The sequence below is a fragment of the Bombina bombina genome, chromosome 1, assembly GCF_027579735.1.
Source record: "Bombina bombina isolate aBomBom1 chromosome 1, aBomBom1.pri, whole genome shotgun sequence".
Classification (NCBI taxonomy): Eukaryota; Metazoa; Chordata; class Amphibia; order Anura; family Bombinatoridae; genus Bombina; species Bombina bombina.
The window spans coordinates 1163948469-1163968248 of record NC_069499.1 but is presented as its reverse complement, the minus strand read 5'-3'; positions in this window follow the sequence as shown (position 1 = coordinate 1163968248).

The window sequence follows — 19780 nt, the reverse complement described above, 5'->3', positions numbered from 1 at the left end:
GATGCCATCTGGATGAAGACTTCTGCCCGTCTGGAGGACCACTTCGCCCAGCTTGGATGAAGACTTCTGCCCGTCTGGAGGACCACTTCGCCCGGCTTGGATGAAGACTTCTGCCTGTCTGGAGGACCACTTCGCCCAGCTTGGATGAAGACTTCTCCCGATGATTGAATCAAAATCGCTGTCACTAAATAAAGTTTTTAACCCCTAAACCTCTGACCTCCCACATCAACTCCACTAAATAAACCAATTAACCCCTAAACTGCCAGCTCCCACATCGCAAAAAAACTAAATTAAACTATTAACCCCTAAACCTAACAACCCCCTAATAATTTCAATAGTCACTTTGTTTTTTGACACTATACCATGATTGGCGAAAGTCACATTGTTTACATTTGGGACTTTTAATATTAGATGTTAAGGTATTCACATACTGATTGTATACACTATACATTTGTTGATGTTTATATGTTCTCACTGTAGTAACCTGGCAGCTACTGTAAGGTTGCTATGGTTACTGTCTTTTGGCAGAATTTTTTAATTTGTGTTGGGAAAGGGACTTAGTATTTTTAAGCTGTACTGATTGTATGGAGCACTGCTTGGTATGAGGAAGGGATATATATAAAGAGAGAGAGAGAGAGAGAGAGGTAGATACAAGTGCACTCTCACAAACAGGATAGACTTGCCAGGGTGCTGAGTAAAATTTCAAATATGTGTAGAAGAATACAGCACTCACTGGGCTTGACTTCAAAAAGTGTTCTTTATTCCAGTGATATTTTGGGGCTTGTACCCCTTCATCAGACAAACAAATACAAGTGAAAATCCAACTTAAATACCATATAGACCCCTCAAAAAAATGCCAAAGCAGTTGTCATAGTAATTACAAAAGAAGGGAAAAAGCATACCTATACAATCTAAAAATATTCTAAAAATAACATTGATGCAATGTTAAATACAAAGTATCCACATGTGTGAGTAGAACTATTATCTAATTAATGCCTAATAAAAGAATGCGTGTGACCCAGATACAAGCAGTGTAAACAGTGTCAGTGCTATACATCCCATAGTAATCTAATATCATAATGATACAAACAAAGAATTTAAAACAACGGATCCAGATGTGAATCATAGATAAAACATTGTCTTATATGTAGTTGTCACAACTAAGTATCTATTAGCAGAATGCCCATAGCTAGCAAAAAATGGGATAAACAAACTAAAAATTTTGTGCTAGAGGGTAAATAGCAGTTACATGATTGTACAAAAAGTGGCAACCTACTGTTAACAGTGGAAATAGCTCTTGCTCAACAGTGAACACAGAAAGTTCACCACTAATGTCATATCTACATGTTATATCTAGAGTAGAAACAAGTGTGTCTCCAATTTTCAAGTAAACTTTTCATTGCTAGGAGTTCCTTTTCACCTACATGATAATTTAATTCTGGGGGTGTTAGAACACATGAGTAATATGCTACTGGGTACAATAGTCTGGGGGAAGGAGATTTTTGGAACAATACTGCTCCAAAGGCGGTCTGAAGTGTCTACTTCAAGGGTATACTGGAGATGAGGATTGAGGTATGATAATACAGGGGCAGTAGTGAACACTTTCTTAAGATAATAAAAAGCATCATTAGCAGATTTGGACCCGCTCCGCGCGGGATGGATGAAGATAGAAGATGCCATCTGGATGAAGACTTCTGCCCGTCTGGAGGACCACTTCGCCCAGCTTGGATGAAGACTTCTGCCCGTCTGGAGGACCACTTAGCCCGGCTTGGATGAAGACTTCTGCCTGTCTGGAGGACCACTTCGCCCAGCTTGGATGAAGACTTCTCCCGATGATTGAATCAAAATCGCTGTCACTAAATAAAGTTTTTAACCCCTAAACCTCTGACCTCCCACATCAACTCCACTAAATAAACCAATTAACCCCTAAACTGCCAGCTCCCACATCGCAAAAAAACTAAATTAAACTATTAACCCCTAAACCTAACAACCCCCTAATAATTTCAATAGTCACTTTGTTTTTTGACACTATACCATGATTGGCGAAAGTCACATTGTTTACATTTGGGACTTTTAATATTAGATGTTAAGGTATTCACATACTGATTGTATACACTATACATTTGTTGATGTTTATATGTTCTCACTGTAGTAACCTGGCAGCTACTGTAAGGTTGCTATGGTTACTGTCTTTTGGCAGAATTTTTTAATTTGTGTTGGGAAAGGGACTTAGTATTTTTAAGCTGTACTGATTGTATGGAGCACTGCTTGGTATGAGGAAGGGATATATATAAAGAGAGAGAGAGAGAGAGAGAGAGAGAGAGAGAGGTAGATACAAGTGCACTCTCACAAACAGGATAGACTTGCCAGGGTGCTGAGTAAAATTTCAAATATGTGTAGAAGAATACAGCACTCACTGGGCTTGACTTCAAAAAGTGTTCTTTATTCCAGTGATATTTTGGGGCTTGTACCCCTTCATCAGACAAACAAATACAAGTGAAAATCCAACTTAAATACCATATAGACCCCTCAAAAAAATGCCAAAGCAGTTGTCATAGTAATTACAAAAGAAGGGAAAAAGCATACCTATACAATCTAAAAATATTCTAAAAATAACATTGATGCAATGTTAAATACAAAGTATCCACATGTGTGAGTAGAACTATTATCTAATTAATGCCTAATAAAAGAATGCGTGTGACCCAGATACAAGCAGTGTAAACAGTGTCAGTGCTATACATCCCATAGTAATCTAATATCATAATGATACAAACAAAGAATTTAAAACAACGGATCCAGATGTGAATCATAGATAAAACATTGTCTTATATGTAGTTGTCACAACTAAGTATCTATTAGCAGAATGCCCATAGCTAGCAAAAAATGGGATAAACAAACTAAAAATTTTGTGCTAGAGGGTAAATAGCAGTTACATGATTGTACAAAAAGTGGCAACCTACTGTTAACAGTGGAAATAGCTCTTGCTCAACAGTGAACACAGAAAGTTCACCACTAATGTCATATCTACATGTTATATCTAGAGTAGAAACAAGTGTGTCTCCAATTTTCAAGTAAACTTTTCATTGCTAGGAGTTCCTTTTCACCTACATGATAATTTAATTCTGGGGGTGTTAGAACACATGAGTAATATGCTACTGGGTACAATAGTCTGGGGGAAGGAGATTTTTGGAACAATACTGCTCCAAAGGCGGTCTGAAGTGTCTACTTCAAGGGTATACTGGAGATGAGGATTGGGGTATGATAATACAGGGGCAGTAGTGAACACTTTCTTAAGATAATAAAAAGCATCATTAGCAGATTTATTCCAAGTAAATTGAGATTCTGGTTTAGTGAGATTTGTAAGTGGTTTAGCGATAGTTGAGAAGTCCTTTCTAAATTTCCTATAGAAATTTTCAAAACCAATAAACTTCTGTATTTGCTTTTTGTTCTTAGGTACGGGCCAGTCCAGTATGGATTGGATCTTTGTTTTCTCCATGTATATACCCTTTGGGGTAATGTGGTACCCCAAAAAGGTAATATCAGAAGTATGGAAGGTACATTTCTCTGGTTTACCATATAAATGATGTGCTTGTAACCTAGTGAGGACTGTCCTGAAATGTTTAATGTGATCAGTTAGATTGGATGAGAATATTAGTATATCATCCAAATATATGACTAATAGGTCACGGAATACATCATTGATGAATCTTTAGAAAGTCGTAGGGGCGTTACAAAGCCCAAAGGGCATCACTGTACACTCGAACAAACAGTATCGAATACGAAAAGCGGTGAACCACTTGTCACCAGAGCGAACACGGATAAGGTTGTATGCACCCCTTAGATTTAACTTAGTGTATATAGTAGATCCGTGTAGCCGTTCAATCAACTCTGGGGTGAGTGGTAAGGGATACCTGTCATTCAAGATAGCGTCCCTTAGATTCTGATTGGCTGATAGAATTCTTTCAGCCAATCGGAATTAAGGTAGAAAAAATCCTATTGGCTGATTCAATCAGCCAATAGGATTGAGCTTGCATTCTATTGGCTGATTGGAACAGCCAATAGAATGCAAGCTCAATCTTATTGGCTGATTGGATCAGCAAATAGGATTTTTTCTACCTTAATTCTGATTGGCTGATAGAATTCTATCAGCCAATCGGAATATAAGGGATGCCATCTTGGATGACGTCACTTAAAGGTACCTTCATTCGTCTTTAGTCGTCGGATGAAGATGATGCTCCGCATCGGATGTCTTGAAGATGGACCCGCTCCGCGCGGGATGGATGAAGATAGAAGATGCCATCTGGATGAAGACTTCTGCCCGTCTGGAGGACCACTTCGCCCAGCTTGGATGAAGACTTCTGCCCGTCTGGAGGACCACTTCGCCCGGCTTGGATGAAGACTTCTGCCTGTCTGGAGGACCACTTCGCCCAGCTTGGATGAAGACTTCTCCCGATGATTGAATCAAAATCGCTGTCACTAAATAAAGTTTTTAACCCCTAAACCTCTGACCTCCCACATCAACTCCACTAAATAAACCAATTAACCCCTAAACTGCCAGCTCCCACATCGCAAAAAAACTAAATTAAACTATTAACCCCTAAACCTAACAACCCCCTAATAATTTCAATAGTCACTTTGTTTTTTGACACTATACCATGATTGGCGAAAGTCACATTGTTTACATTTGGGACTTTTAATATTAGATGTTAAGGTATTCACATACTGATTGTATACACTATACATTTGTTGATGTTTATATGTTCTCACTGTAGTAACCTGGCAGCTACTGTAAGGTTGCTATGGTTACTGTCTTTTGGCAGAATTTTTTAATTTGTGTTGGGAAAGGGACTTAGTATTTTTAAGCTGTACTGATTGTATGGAGCACTGCTTGGTATGAGGAAGGGATATATATAAAGAGAGAGAGAGAGAGAGAGAGAGAGAGAGAGAGAGAGGTAGATACAAGTGCACTCTCACAAACAGGATAGACTTGCCAGGGTGCTGAGTAAAATTTCAAATATGTGTAGAAGAATACAGCACTCACTGGGCTTGACTTCAAAAAGTGTTCTTTATTCCAGTGATATTTTGGGGCTTGTACCCCTTCATCAGACAAACAAATACAAGTGAAAATCCAACTTAAATACCATATAGACCCCTCAAAAAAATGCCAAAGCAGTTGTCATAGTAATTACAAAAGAAGGGAAAAAGCATACCTATACAATCTAAAAATATTCTAAAAATAACATTGATGCAATGTTAAATACAAAGTATCCACATGTGTGAGTAGAACTATTATCTAATTAATGCCTAATAAAAGAATGCGTGTGACCCAGATACAAGCAGTGTAAACAGTGTCAGTGCTATACATCCCATAGTAATCTAATATCATAATGATACAAACAAAGAATTTAAAACAACGGATCCAGATGTGAATCATAGATAAAACATTGTCTTATATGTAGTTGTCACAACTAAGTATCTATTAGCAGAATGCCCATAGCTAGCAAAAAATGGGATAAACAAACTAAAAATTTTGTGCTAGAGGGTAAATAGCAGTTACATGATTGTACAAAAAGTGGCAACCTACTGTTAACAGTGGAAATAGCTCTTGCTCAACAGTGAACACAGAAAGTTCACCACTAATGTCATATCTACATGTTATATCTAGAGTAGAAACAAGTGTGTCTCCAATTTTCAAGTAAACTTTTCATTGCTAGGAGTTCCTTTTCACCTACATGATAATTTAATTCTGGGGGTGTTAGAACACATGAGTAATATGCTACTGGGTACAATAGTCTGGGGGAAGGAGATTTTTGGAACAATACTGCTCCAAAGGCGGTCTGAAGTGTCTACTTCAAGGGTATACTGGAGATGAGGATTGAGGTATGATAATACAGGGGCAGTAGTGAACACTTTCTTAAGATAATAAAAAGCATCATTAGCAGATTTATTCCAAGTAAATTGAGATTCTGGTTTAGTGAGATTTGTAAGTGGTTTAGCGATAGTTGAGAAGTCCTTTCTAAATTTCCTATAGAAATTTTCAAAACCAATAAACTTCTGTATTTGCTTTTTGTTCTTAGGTACGGGCCAGTCCAGTATGGATTGGATCTTTGTTTTCTCCATGTATATACCCTTTGGGGTAATGTGGTACCCCAAAAAGGTAATATCAGAAGTATGGAAGGTACATTTCTCTGGTTTACCATATAAATGATGTGCTTGTAACCTAGTGAGGACTGTCCTGAAATGTTTAATGTGATCAGTTAGATTGGATGAGAATATTAGTATATCATCCAAATATATGACTAATAGGTCACGGAATACATCATTGATGAATCTTTAGAAAGTCGTAGGGGCGTTACAAAGCCCAAAGGGCATCACTGTACACTCGAACAAACAGTATCGAATACGAAAAGCGGTGAACCACTTGTCACCAGAGCGAACACGGATAAGGTTGTATGCACCCCTTAGATTTAACTTAGTGTATATAGTAGATCCGTGTAGCCGTTCAATCAACTCTGGGGTGAGTGGTAAGGGATACCTGTCATTCAAGATAGCGTCCCTTAGATTCTGATTGGCTGATAGAATTCTTTCAGCCAATCGGAATTAAGGTAGAAAAAATCCTATTGGCTGATTCAATCAGCCAATAGGATTGAGCTTGCATTCTATTGGCTGATTGGAACAGCCAATAGAATGCAAGCTCAATCTTATTGGCTGATTGGATCAGCAAATAGGATTTTTTCTACCTTAATTCTGATTGGCTGATAGAATTCTATCAGCCAATCGGAATATAAGGGATGCCATCTTGGATGACGTCACTTAAAGGTACCTTCATTCGTCTTTAGTCGTCGGATGAAGATGATGCTCCGCATCGGATGTCGTGAAGATGGACCCGCTCCGCGCGGGATGGATGAAGATAGAAGATGCCATCTGGATGAAGACTTCTGCCCGTCTGGAGGACCACTTCGCCCAGCTTGGATGAAGACTTCTGCCCGTCTGGAGGACCACTTAGCCCGGCTTGGATGAAGACTTCTGCCTGTCTGGAGGACCACTTCGCCCAGCTTGGATGAAGACTTCTCCCGATGATTGAATCAAAATCGCTGTCACTAAATAAAGTTTTTAACCCCTAAACCTCTGACCTCCCACATCAACTCCACTAAATAAACCAATTAACCCCTAAACTGCCAGCTCCCACATCGCAAAAAAACTAAATTAAACTATTAACCCCTAAACCTAACAACCCCCTAATAATTTCAATAGTCACTTTGTTTTTTGACACTATACCATGATTGGCGAAAGTCACATTGTTTACATTTGGGACTTTTAATATTAGATGTTAAGGTATTCACATACTGATTGTATACACTATACATTTGTTGATGTTTATATGTTCTCACTGTAGTAACCTGGCAGCTACTGTAAGGTTGCTATGGTTACTGTCTTTTGGCAGAATTTTTTAATTTGTGTTGGGAAAGGGACTTAGTATTTTTAAGCTGTACTGATTGTATGGAGCACTGCTTGGTATGAGGAAGGGATATATATAAAGAGAGAGAGAGAGAGAGAGAGAGAGAGAGAGAGAGGTAGATACAAGTGCACTCTCACAAACAGGATAGACTTGCCAGGGTGCTGAGTAAAATTTCAAATATGTGTAGAAGAATACAGCACTCACTGGGCTTGACTTCAAAAAGTGTTCTTTATTCCAGTGATATTTTGGGGCTTGTACCCCTTCATCAGACAAACAAATACAAGTGAAAATCCACCTTAAATACCATATAGACCCCTCAAAAAAATGCCAAAGCAGTTGTCATAGTAATTACAAAAGAAGGGAAAAAGCATACCTATACAATCTAAAAATATTCTAAAAATAACATTGATGCAATGTTAAATACAAAGTATCCACATGTGTGAGTAGAACTATTATCTAATTAATGCCTAATAAAAGAATGCGTGTGACCCAGATACAAGCAGTGTAAACAGTGTCAGTGCTATACATCCCATAGTAATCTAATATCATAATGATACAAACAAAGAATTTAAAACAACGGATCCAGATGTGAATCATAGATAAAACATTGTCTTATATGTAGTTGTCACAACTAAGTATCTATTAGCAGAATGCCCATAGCTAGCAAAAAATGGGATAAACAAACTAAAAATTTTGTGCTAGAGGGTAAATAGCAGTTACATGATTGTACAAAAAGTGGCAACCTACTGTTAACAGTGGAAATAGCTCTTGCTCAACAGTGAACACAGAAAGTTCACCACTAATGTCATATCTACATGTTATATCTAGAGTAGAAACAAGTGTGTCTCCAATTTTCAAGTAAACTTTTCATTGCTAGGAGTTCCTTTTCACCTACATGATAATTTAATTCTGGGGGTGTTAGAACACATGAGTAATATGCTACTGGGTACAATAGTCTGGGGGAAGGAGATTTTTGGAACAATACTGCTCCAAAGGCGGTCTGAAGTGTCTACTTCAAGGGTATACTGGAGATGAGGATTGGGGTATGATAATACAGGGGCAGTAGTGAACACTTTCTTAAGATAATAAAAAGCATCATTAGCAGATTTATTCCAAGTAAATTGAGATTCTGGTTTAGTGAGATTTGTAAGTGGTTTAGCGATAGTTGAGAAGTCCTTTCTAAATTTCCTATAGAAATTTTCAAAACCAATAAACTTCTGTATTTGCTTTTTGTTCTTAGGTACGGGCCAGTCCAGTATGGATTGGATCTTTGTTTTCTCCATGTATATACCCTTTGGGGTAATGTGGTACCCCAAAAAGGTAATATCAGAAGTATGGAAGGTACATTTCTCTGGTTTACCATATAAATGATGTGCTTGTAACCTAGTGAGGACTGTCCTGAAATGTTTAATGTGATCAGTTAGATTGGATGAGAATATTAGTATATCATCCAAATATATGACTAATAGGTCACGGAATACATCATTGATGAATCTTTAGAAAGTCGTAGGGGCGTTACAAAGCCCAAAGGGCATCACTGTACACTCGAACAAACAGTATCGAATACGAAAAGCGGTGAACCACTTGTCACCAGAGCGAACACGGATAAGGTTGTATGCACCCCTTAGATTTAACTTAGTGTATATAGTAGATCCGTGTAGCCGTTCAATCAACTCTGGGGTGAGTGGTAAGGGATACCTGTCATTCAAGATAGCGTCCCTTAGATTCTGATTGGCTGATAGAATTCTTTCAGCCAATCGGAATTAAGGTAGAAAAAATCCTATTGGCTGATTCAATCAGCCAATAGGATTGAGCTCGCATTCTATTGGCTGATTGGAACAGCCAATAGAATGCAAGCTCAATCTTATTGGCTGATTGGATCAGCAAATAGGATTTTTTCTACCTTAATTCTGATTGGCTGATAGAATTCTATCAGCCAATCGGAATATAAGGGATGCCATCTTGGATGACGTCACTTAAAGGTACCTTCATTCGTCTTTAGTCGTCGGATGAAGATGATGCTCCGCATCGGATGTCTTGAAGATGGACCCGCTCCGCGCGGGATGGATGAAGATAGAAGATGCCATCTGGATGAAGACTTCTGCCCGTCTGGAGGACCACTTCGCCCAGCTTGGATGAAGACTTCTGCCCGTCTGGAGGACCACTTCGCCCGGCTTGGATGAAGACTTCTGCCTGTCTGGAGGACCACTTCGCCCAGCTTGGATGAAGACTTCTCCCGGTAAGTCGATCTTCAGGGGGTTAGTGTTAGGTCTTCTTAAGGGTGTATTGGGTGGGTTTTATTTTTAGGTAAGGGTTTGGGCCTGCAAAAGAGCTAACTGCCCTTTTAAGGGCAATGCCCATCCAGGGCAATAGGGAGCTTAGGTTTTTTTTAGATAGTATTTTATTTGGGGGGGTTGGTTGTGTGGGTGGTAGGTTTTACTGTTGGGGGGTTGTTTGTATTTTTTTTTTCAGGTAAAAGAGCTCATAACTTTGGGGCAATGCCCTGCAAAAGGCCCTTTTAAGGGCTATTGGTAGTTTAGTTTAGGCTAGGGTTTTTTTTATTTGGGGGGGCTTTTTTAATTTTTATAGGGCTATTAGATTAGGTGTAATTAGTTTAAATATCTTGTAATTTGTTTATTATTTTCTTTAATTTAGTGTTTGTTGCTTTTTGTACTTTAGCTAATTTAATTTAATTGATTTAATTGTTGTTAATTTAGTTCATGTATTTAATTATAGTGTAGTGTTAGGTGTTAGTGTAACTTACTTAACATTTTATTTTACAGGTACTTTTGTATTTATTTTATCTAGGTAGTTATTTAATAGTTAATAACTATTTAATGACTATTCTACCTAGTTAAAACAAATACAAACTTGCCTGTAAAATAAAAATAAACCCTAAGCTAGATATCATACAATGTAACTATTAGTTATCTTGTAGCTAGCTTAGGGTTTATCTTATAGGTAAGTATTTAGTTTTAAATAGGAATAATTTAGTTAATGATAGGAATTTTTATTTAGATGTATTTAAATTATATTTAAGTTAGGGGGTGTTAGGTTTAGACTTAGATTTAGGGGTTAATAACTTTAATATAGTGGCGGCAACGTTGGGGCGGCAGATTAGGGGTTAATAAGTGTAGGTAGGTCGCGGCGACATTGGGGGCAGCAGATTAGGGGTTAATAAATATAATGTAGGTGTTGGCGATGTTGGGGGCAGCAGATTAGGGGTTTATACGTATAATGTAGGTGGTGGCGGTGTCCGGAGGGGCTGTTCTGATCAGCCAATAGAATGCGAGCTCAATCTGATTGGCTGATCGGATCAGCCAATCGGATTGAACTTGATTCTGATTGGCTGATTCCATCAGCCAATCAGAATTTTCCTACCTTAATTCCGATTGGCTGATAGAATCCTATCAGCCAATCGGAATTCGAGGGACGCCATCTTGGATGACGTCCCTTAAAGGAACCGTCATTCGTTGGGAAGTCGTCGGAAGAAGAAGATGGGTCCGCGGTGGAGGTCTTCAAGATGGAGCCGGTCGTCATCGGATGAAGATAGAAGATGCCGCTTGGATCAAGATGGTTGCCGGTCTGGATCGCCTCTTCTTCCCGGATAGGATGAAGACTTTGGAGCCTCTTCTGGACCTCTTCAGCCGCCGGATGATGGATGTCTAGCCCCCGCTTGGGCTTGGATGAAGATTTCGGAGCCTGGAACGATCGGTGATACCTGGCATGGTGAAGACAAGGTAGGAAGATCTTCAGGGGCTTAGTGTTAGGTTTATTTAAAGGGGGTTTGGGTTAGATTAGGGGTATGTGGGTGGTGGGTTGTAATGTTGGGGGGGTATTGTATGTTTTTTTTTACAGGCAAAAGAGCTGAATTCTTTGGGGCATGCCCCACAAAAGGTCCTTTTAAGGGCTGGTAAGGTAAAAGAGCTTTGAACTTTTTTAATTTAGAATAGGGTAGGGCATTTTTTTATTTTGGGGGGCTTTGTTATTTTATTAGGGGGCTTAGAGTAGGTGTAATTAGTTTAAAATTGTTGTAATATTTTTCTTATGTTTGTAAATATTTTTTTATTTTTTGTAACTTAGTTCTTTTTTATTTTTTGTACTTTAGTTAGTTTATTTAATTGTATTTATTTGTAGGTATTGTATTTAATTAATTTATTGATAGTGTAGTGTAAGGTTTAATTGTAACTTAGGTTAGGATTTATTTTACAGGTAATTTTGTAATTATTTTAACTAGGTAACTATTAAATAGTTCTTAACTATTTAATAGCTATTGTACCTGGTTAAAATAATTACAAAGTTACCTGTAAAATAAATATTAATCCTAAAATAGCTACAATATAATTATAATTTATATTGTAGCTATATTAGGATTTATTTTACAGGTAAGTATTTAGCTTTAAATAGGAATAATTTATTTAATAAGAGTTAATTTATTTTGTTAGATTTAAATTATATTTAATTAGGGGGTTGTTAGGGTTAGGGTTAGAATTAGCTTTAGGGGTTAAAAAATTTATTAGAGTAGCGGTGAGCTCCGATCGGCAGATTAGGGGTTAATACTTGAAGTTAGGTGTCGGCGATGTTAGGGAGGGCAGATTAGGGGTTAATACTATTTATTATAGGGTTATTGAGGCGGGAGTGTGGCGGATTAGGGGTTAATAACTTTATTATAGTAGCGGTGCAGTCCGCTCGGCAGATTAGGGGTTAATAAGTGTAGGCAGGTGGAGCCGATGGTGAGGGGGGCAGATTAGGGGTTAATAAATATAATATAGGTGTCGGCGGTGTTAGGGGCAGCAGATTAGGGGTTCATAGGGATAACGTAGGTGGCAGCGGCGTGCGGTTGGCAGATTAGGGGTTAAAAAATTTTAATAGAGTGGCGGCGATGTGGGGGGACCTCGGTTTAGTGGTACATAGGTAGTTTATGGGTGTTAGTGTACCTTAGAGCACAGTAGTTAAGAGCTTTGTAAACCGGCGTTAGCCCAGAAAGCTCTTAACTACTGACTTTTTTCCGCGGCTGGAGTTTTGTTGTTAGATTTCTAACGCTCACTTCAGCCACGACTCTAAATACCAGCGTTAGAAAGATCCCATTGAAAAGATAGGATACGCAATTGACGTAAGGGGATCTGCGGTATGGAAAAGTCGCAGCTGAAAAGTGAGCGTTAGACCCAGTGAGTGCTGTTTCCTTATATATATATATATATATATATATATATATATATATACAGGCAGTCCCCGGGTTACAGACATCCGACTTAAGTACAACTCATACTTACATACAGAGAAAATAGAGCTTTATCGACAATCCTTCTTTCCAGGATAATCCAAAATACTGAAAATCCAATTGTCACAAGGACAGAAGTGATGTGAAATTTTCTGAACAGGGGCACAGATAGAAAAACAAACTTTATCCTATGCTATCCAAAAAAAAAAAAAATGTTTGGCTAGAGTTTCACCTAAAAAAAAGTGCCTGTTCCAACTTACATACAAATTCAACTTAAGAACAAACCTACAGAACCTATCTTGTTCGTAACCTGGGGACTGCCTGTATATATATATGAACAATACTAAGTAATGGGAAGAGACCTATAATCTTGCTATATTATTAATCAAAACCTCTAAAGTATTTTCCAAATTCAGGAGAATACTGGTGCAAACCCTTAGAATAATTATGAAATTAAGCTAAAATGGAAGATATGGATTGAAAGAATAATCTATTTTTACATCCAAAAGTAAGGGAATTCAGCACTCTTCAAATTTGAAAAAATAGGGTTTTTTAATTTAATTATTTAACTGTTAGACATCCACCTGTTGCAAATTATTCTCCTGCTACAAACCCATCACAGTGCAATATACAAAATAGTCATTTTCACATGTTAAATGTTAACTTTCATAACCATGAAACATTGTAGTGTGTTAAAATTGCATGCCCTTAAAAAGCATGTACATTTTTGGTACAAAACAACTCTGAAATATTGCAAATTAAAGCGTAGCTGTTGCTTTAAGAGGAGTGATATCTTACACTTATAACATGCTCATTATTATCTTAAGCATCCTTTTACATCAAAGGTAGTCCCACATATGATAAAAAGAGGTGCACCTCATAGTAGTTGAATTTTCTTGAAAAACATTTTAAAAAAACCTGTCAGTGATTTTTATGCCTGCTGACCGGGGTGTCCACCACACCTAAGGTCTATAAACTTCTTCTTTTGAATGAATCACTTTACCAATTAATTTCCCATAGTTCTGAAAAAAGTTATCCTCAAAGGATCAATCCTTGGACAAGTCACTGTAAGTGCACATATTACCTCCACCGGAGCTGCCTTACCCGTCTACTGCGCCCCAATAACTCATCCGTTATGCTGCTGACTACGGTTACCACCCTGTTTGAACATACAGCTCTGCAACATGCGCTGACCTGAGCCGGTTACTGGTCTTTTGGAACATACTTATCTGGACAAGGTTATATACGCTCAACTATAGAATGCCCGGTGTGTGACGTCATCCTTTACACTTCAATTTGTTGTTTTTAAAAAAAAAAAAAAAAAAAAAAGGATCCTGTATTCTGCAGACTTGGGAAAAGGTTTTTCTTGCCTGTTATGTGGTGCTCACTCTTTGTAGGATTCTTTGTGAGTCAATTTCCTCCTCAACAAGTCCTCTCATGAAGACTTTTTTGCCAACGACATGTTCTTTTCACCCCTGCTCTCAATCTGAATTGGGGCTTCGTCAGGGCTTACTTCTTCATCACCTGTGCTTGATTATTTAAGCCTATAGACCCTGCCTACTTTTCTTTTCACAACACCTTTTCATTAAAGGGACATGATCTTAACATTTACGTTACATCCTTAACTGTTTGATGGGCAGTTTTATTTCAAGAGGGCATACGAATTGCTTTAATCCATGTAATTGGGTTTTTTAATACATAACGTTCCCTGATGCATCTTTTATTTGTAGCTCTACTATATGTATATCTATATAGATATGTTGCTATTTTTGTTAAAGGGACAGTCAACACCAGAATTTTTGTTGTTTAAAAAGAAAGATAATCCCTTTATTACCCATTCCCCAGTTTTGCATAACCAACACTGTTATAGAAATACACTTTTTACTGCTTTGATTACCTTGTATCTAAGCCTCTGCCGACTGCCCCCTTATTTCAGTTCTTTTGACAGACATGCATTTTAGCCAATCAGTGCTCACTCCAAGGTAACTTCACATGCATGAGCTCAATGTTATCTATATGAAACACATGAACTAATGCCCTCTAGTGGTCAAAATGCTTTCAGATTAGAGGCATTTTTTAATGTCTAAGAAATTAGCACATGGATCTCCTAGAATTAGCTTTCAACTAAGAATATGAAGAGAACAAAGCAAAATTGGTGATAAAAGTGAATTGGAAAGTTGTTTAAAATTACATTCCCTATTTAAATCATGAAAGTTTTGGACTTGACTGTCCCTTTAAATACAACTCCATACATTGTTTCATATTTTTCCAAACATTAAGTATCGAAAATTCTATGCATATATTTGTATATCTATGTGCTCAAGAAAGAGAAACTGACTATATTCATAATGTTTGAAATTCTTTAGTGTACATATATTTTTCTGTCATTCATTAGCCAGAGGTGCAAAAGCACATTAATACTTCTGTCCCCTAAACATATAATTACCATATGTACAATGATTTATTCCAAACTATCAACCTTCTTACATCACAATATTCTGTTGTCAGACGACTTATGTCAAAATATTTTTCTTATGCACATATATATATATATATATATGTATTCCAATTTAATAAAAAACAGTTGATTGGAACATTCAGTCCCATTAATATTTATATATGTTAGCGTGTCATAGAACTTATACAAAGCTAGCGTAATCCATTTTTTCATTCAGACCTAAAGGCTTCCTTGTCTTTAAATGGTAAATCCATCTCTCCTCCTTTTGTATGAGGTCTTTGTTTACATCTCCCCCTCTGTCATGAGGGTCACCTTTGTCTATCGCTACAAACTTTAATCCTTCAGCATCACTATTGTGCCAACTGCCAAAATGTCTGGCTACATTAGTGTCACGATTAATGGTTATGTCATCTCAGTGTTCCTGTATCCTGTCCTTCAATAAAAGTTTAGTTTTTCCAATATGGAACAAAGGACAGGAACAGTGAAGGAGATAAACAACCCCTACAGATTTACAATTAATCAAAAAATGAATTTCAAAACTTTTTAGTCCATTGCCCCTATATGATTTGCTTTTTTCCATATGGGGGCAATAGACACATTTACCACATGGATAACTTCCTTTTATTCCTCTATCTTTCCTGAGACAGTCAGACATTGAAAGACTGCTGGTTTTTCTAGCTCTAGTAAGGGCTTTGTTAATGTTTCTGTTAGAATAGCCGCTATTTTGGAACCTCTTTTTCATACTTTCAGCGTGTTTATCAAACTTTGTAATTGAGGAGCAATTCCATTCTGAGTCGAAGGAATTGCCCTACAGGTATACCATTAATTAGGGATTGAGGATGCACACTTGTGGCTTCCAAGATACTGTTTGTGGCTGTGGACTTTCTATTGTTTTCTGTCATTATAATACCCCCTTCCTTCCTTCCTTCCTTCCTTCCTTATCTTTACAACCAAGAAGGGAAGTTCTGTAATACTGGCTTCTAATGTAAGAACAATATTTTTATTATTGGTATTTAACTGTTTCACAACATTTTTTAAGAGTTCCTCTGAACCATCCCAAAGTATCAGGATGTCATCCACATATCTTATCCACATTAATATATGCAGGTCAAAGGCATCGCCTATTATCTCTGACACGTCAGACATTTTTCATGCCCCCAAATGTAGGCAGGCATACATAGGGGCACAAACTGCCCCCATTACGGTGCCCCTGACCTGCCTATATATACTCCCTTGAAATGAGAAAATATTATTTTCTAAAATGAACTGTAAGAGTAGGATGACAAATTCTGTATGTTTCTGGAATTTACTATGTCTATTGTCCAAGAAGGACTTAATGGCTTTAATACCAGTTTCGTGTGGAATTGAAGAGTAAAGACCTTCCACATCGAGTGATGCTAGTATAGTTTCATCTGTTACTTTTATACCATCCAACTTTTTTAGTCGGTCAGTTGTGTCTTTGATGTAGGAGGGGAGGGTAGGCAGAAAAGGTCTTAGTATGAAATCAACATATTGTCCTATATTCTCAGTGGCCCCCCCTATTCCCGAAACTATCAGTCTACCCAATGGCATTTTTTTTTTTTTTTTTTTCAAAAGAGCTTTATTAGGAAAAATAAACTTTCATAATACAGTTGGTACACTTGCAATGACAGACACCGTTTTATACCATAAAGAATTCTAATGTTAATAATATGTAACAGACTAATAGGCCCCCATTACACGGGTCCCAGTGTAAAAGATATAGGAAAACTTCAGTCTGCTACTAGCGAAGTGTCAAACAAGATCACGGTAGATGGTTAGCTCTCTACACACATTTTCAAGACTTTTCCAGTAACTAATTACATGTCTTTTAGGGTAAAGACATGATGCTTCAGTAACAAATACAAACACAAACAATTCAGGTCTAAGAACAAAAAGATATACAGATATGTGAAATATTACCCGGTTCGCAGCACAGCACCTTAATCCCAGTACTCCGAGCCCCCCTGTACACACACAGTCAGGGGGACTGGAGGGAACCAGGGTAGGTAAGTAACCGTATAAAAAGCAGGGGGAAAGGAGAAGAAAAAAAAAAAAGATCAGAAGGGGTTAGGGGAAAGGGGAGGGGAAAGATACCAGGAAAGTTGAGGAGAAGGGGGAGGGGAAAGATACCAGGAAGGGTCCGGAAAGGGTGGTAGGAAAAAAAAAAAAATAGGATTAGGGCACAGAATGTCCACCACTTTAGTAACACCTCCCAACCTAAACTCCAGATCTATCTCTCATCACCCCATTTCGGGACCCCCCCCACAGTAGCAACAATTCCGTGTATGCATCAAGTGTCACGGTCTTCACATAATGGTATTTCTCTAAAAGGAGAATATTTTGCACATTTTGTCTCCAGTCCGCAAGGGTAGGTATCAGAGGGCACTTCCATCGTTGAGGTATCAGGTTCTTAGCACCCGACAACATCAACATCAGGAGGCTCTTTTTCAGCCAATTCTCTATTTTGTTAGGAAAATGGAATAGCAGAATCTCCGGGATTTTAGGAATGTCAAGGTCAAGCAGTTTCTGCATCTCCCGCCAGACAGAGGAGCAAAAGTCCAGCAGGAGCGGGCAGTCCCACGATGGGGTTTTTATGTTCTTATGTAGCTTCGGTATTATATAGAATGTGACAACTAACCATTTAACAGAAACAAAGGATTTTGCAGGCTGCACCAATTGAGATAAAGTTAAAATCCAATGACTTTTATTTAAACATGATTAAGACATGTAGCAATGTATCCAAAGCACACACACAGAAACAAGTTACACCCCAGCACACAGGAGCTGTTCTTCGACGTGTTTCCTGCTTACAACAAGCACTTCCTCAGGGATAACAGCTGATTCCCTTACGAAAATTTATACCTACACGTTTTTAACCCCTGCATAGCTAACAAAAGAAAGTAATATGTCAGGAGTATCCATCAAGCTCAAATCTAAGAGATTGGTGTGTTAAGCTGGATATCGATCAGGGGGAAAAAATACCTAAGGTAAAAATATTCAACACTTAAAACATTAATAATATAATAAGTCACACATTATTTCATTATACAGAAAGTAACAATCCTCAAGAGAATTAGTAAATAGATTCGCATTCTATTGGCTGATCCAATCAGCCAATCGGATTGAACTTCAATCCGATTGGCTGATTCAATCAACCAATCGGATTTTTCCTACCTTAATTCCGATTGGCTGATAGAATCCTATGAGCCAATCGGAATTCGAAGGACGCCATCTTTTATGACATCATTTAAAGGAACCTTCATTCGTCGTTAGTCCGTCGGCCGAGGAGGATGTTCCGCGTTGGAGGTCTTGAAGATGGAGCCGTGGATGGATGATGACTTCTGCCGGATGGAGGACCTCTTCTTTCCCGCTTTGATGAAGACTTCGGCCGGATGGAGGACCTCTTCTGCCCCGCTTGGATGAAGACTTCGGCCAGATGGAGGACTTCTTCTGCCCCGATCGGATGAAGACTTCTGCCGGTCCGGATGTCCTCTTCTGCCGCATCGGATGGCCAGTGGTGTCCGGCTGGGTGAACATGGCTCAAGGTAGGGTGATCTTCAATGGGGTAGTGTTAGGTTTATTTAAGGGGGGATCGGGTGGGTTTTAGAGTAGGGGTGTGTGGGTGGTGGGTTGTAATGTTGGGGGGGTATTGTATTGCTTTTTTTTTACAGGTAAATGCCCCGCAAAAAGCCCTTTGAAGGGCTGGTAAAAGAGCTGGTTACTTTGTAATTTAGTTTAGGGTAGGGAGATTTTATTATTTTGGGGGGCTTTTTTATTTTATTAGGGGGCTTAGATTATGTGTAATTAGATTAAAATTCTTGTAATCTTTTTTTATTTTTTTGTAATTTAGTGTTTGTTTTTGTAATATTGTTTAGTTTATTTAATTGTATTTCATATTAGATAATTGTAGTTCATTTATTTACATTAATTGATTGATGGTGTAGTGTTAGGTGTATTTGTAATTTAGGTTAGGATTTATTTTACATGTAATTTTGTAATTATTTTAACTAGGTAGCTATTAAATAGTTATTAAAGGGACATGCCACCCACATGTTTTCTTTTATGATTTAGAAAGAGAATGCAATTTTAAACATCTTTCTAATTTACTTATATTTAATTTTTATCTAATTTGTTTTATTCTCTTGATATTATTTGATGAAAAGCATATCTAGATATGCTCACTAGCTGCTGATTGGTTGCTGCACATAGAAGCCTCGTGTGATTGGCTCACCATGTGTATTGCTTTTTCTTCAACTAAGGATATCTAAAAAATGAAGCAAAATAAATAATGGAAGTAAATTGTAATGTTGTTTAAATGTCTATTCTCTATCTGAATCATGAAAGAAAGATTTTAGGTTTAGTGGCCCTTTAACTATTTAATAGCTATTGTACCTAGTTAAAATAAATACAAAGTTACCTGTAAAATAAATATAAACCCTAAAATAGCTACAATGTAATTATTAATTATATTGTAGCTATATTAGGGTTTATTTTATAGGTAAGTATTTAGTTTTAAATAGGAATAATTTAGTTAATAATATTAATATTATTTAGATTTATTTCAATAATAATTAAGTTAGGGGGTGTTAGGGTTAGACTTAGGTTTAGTGGTTAATATATT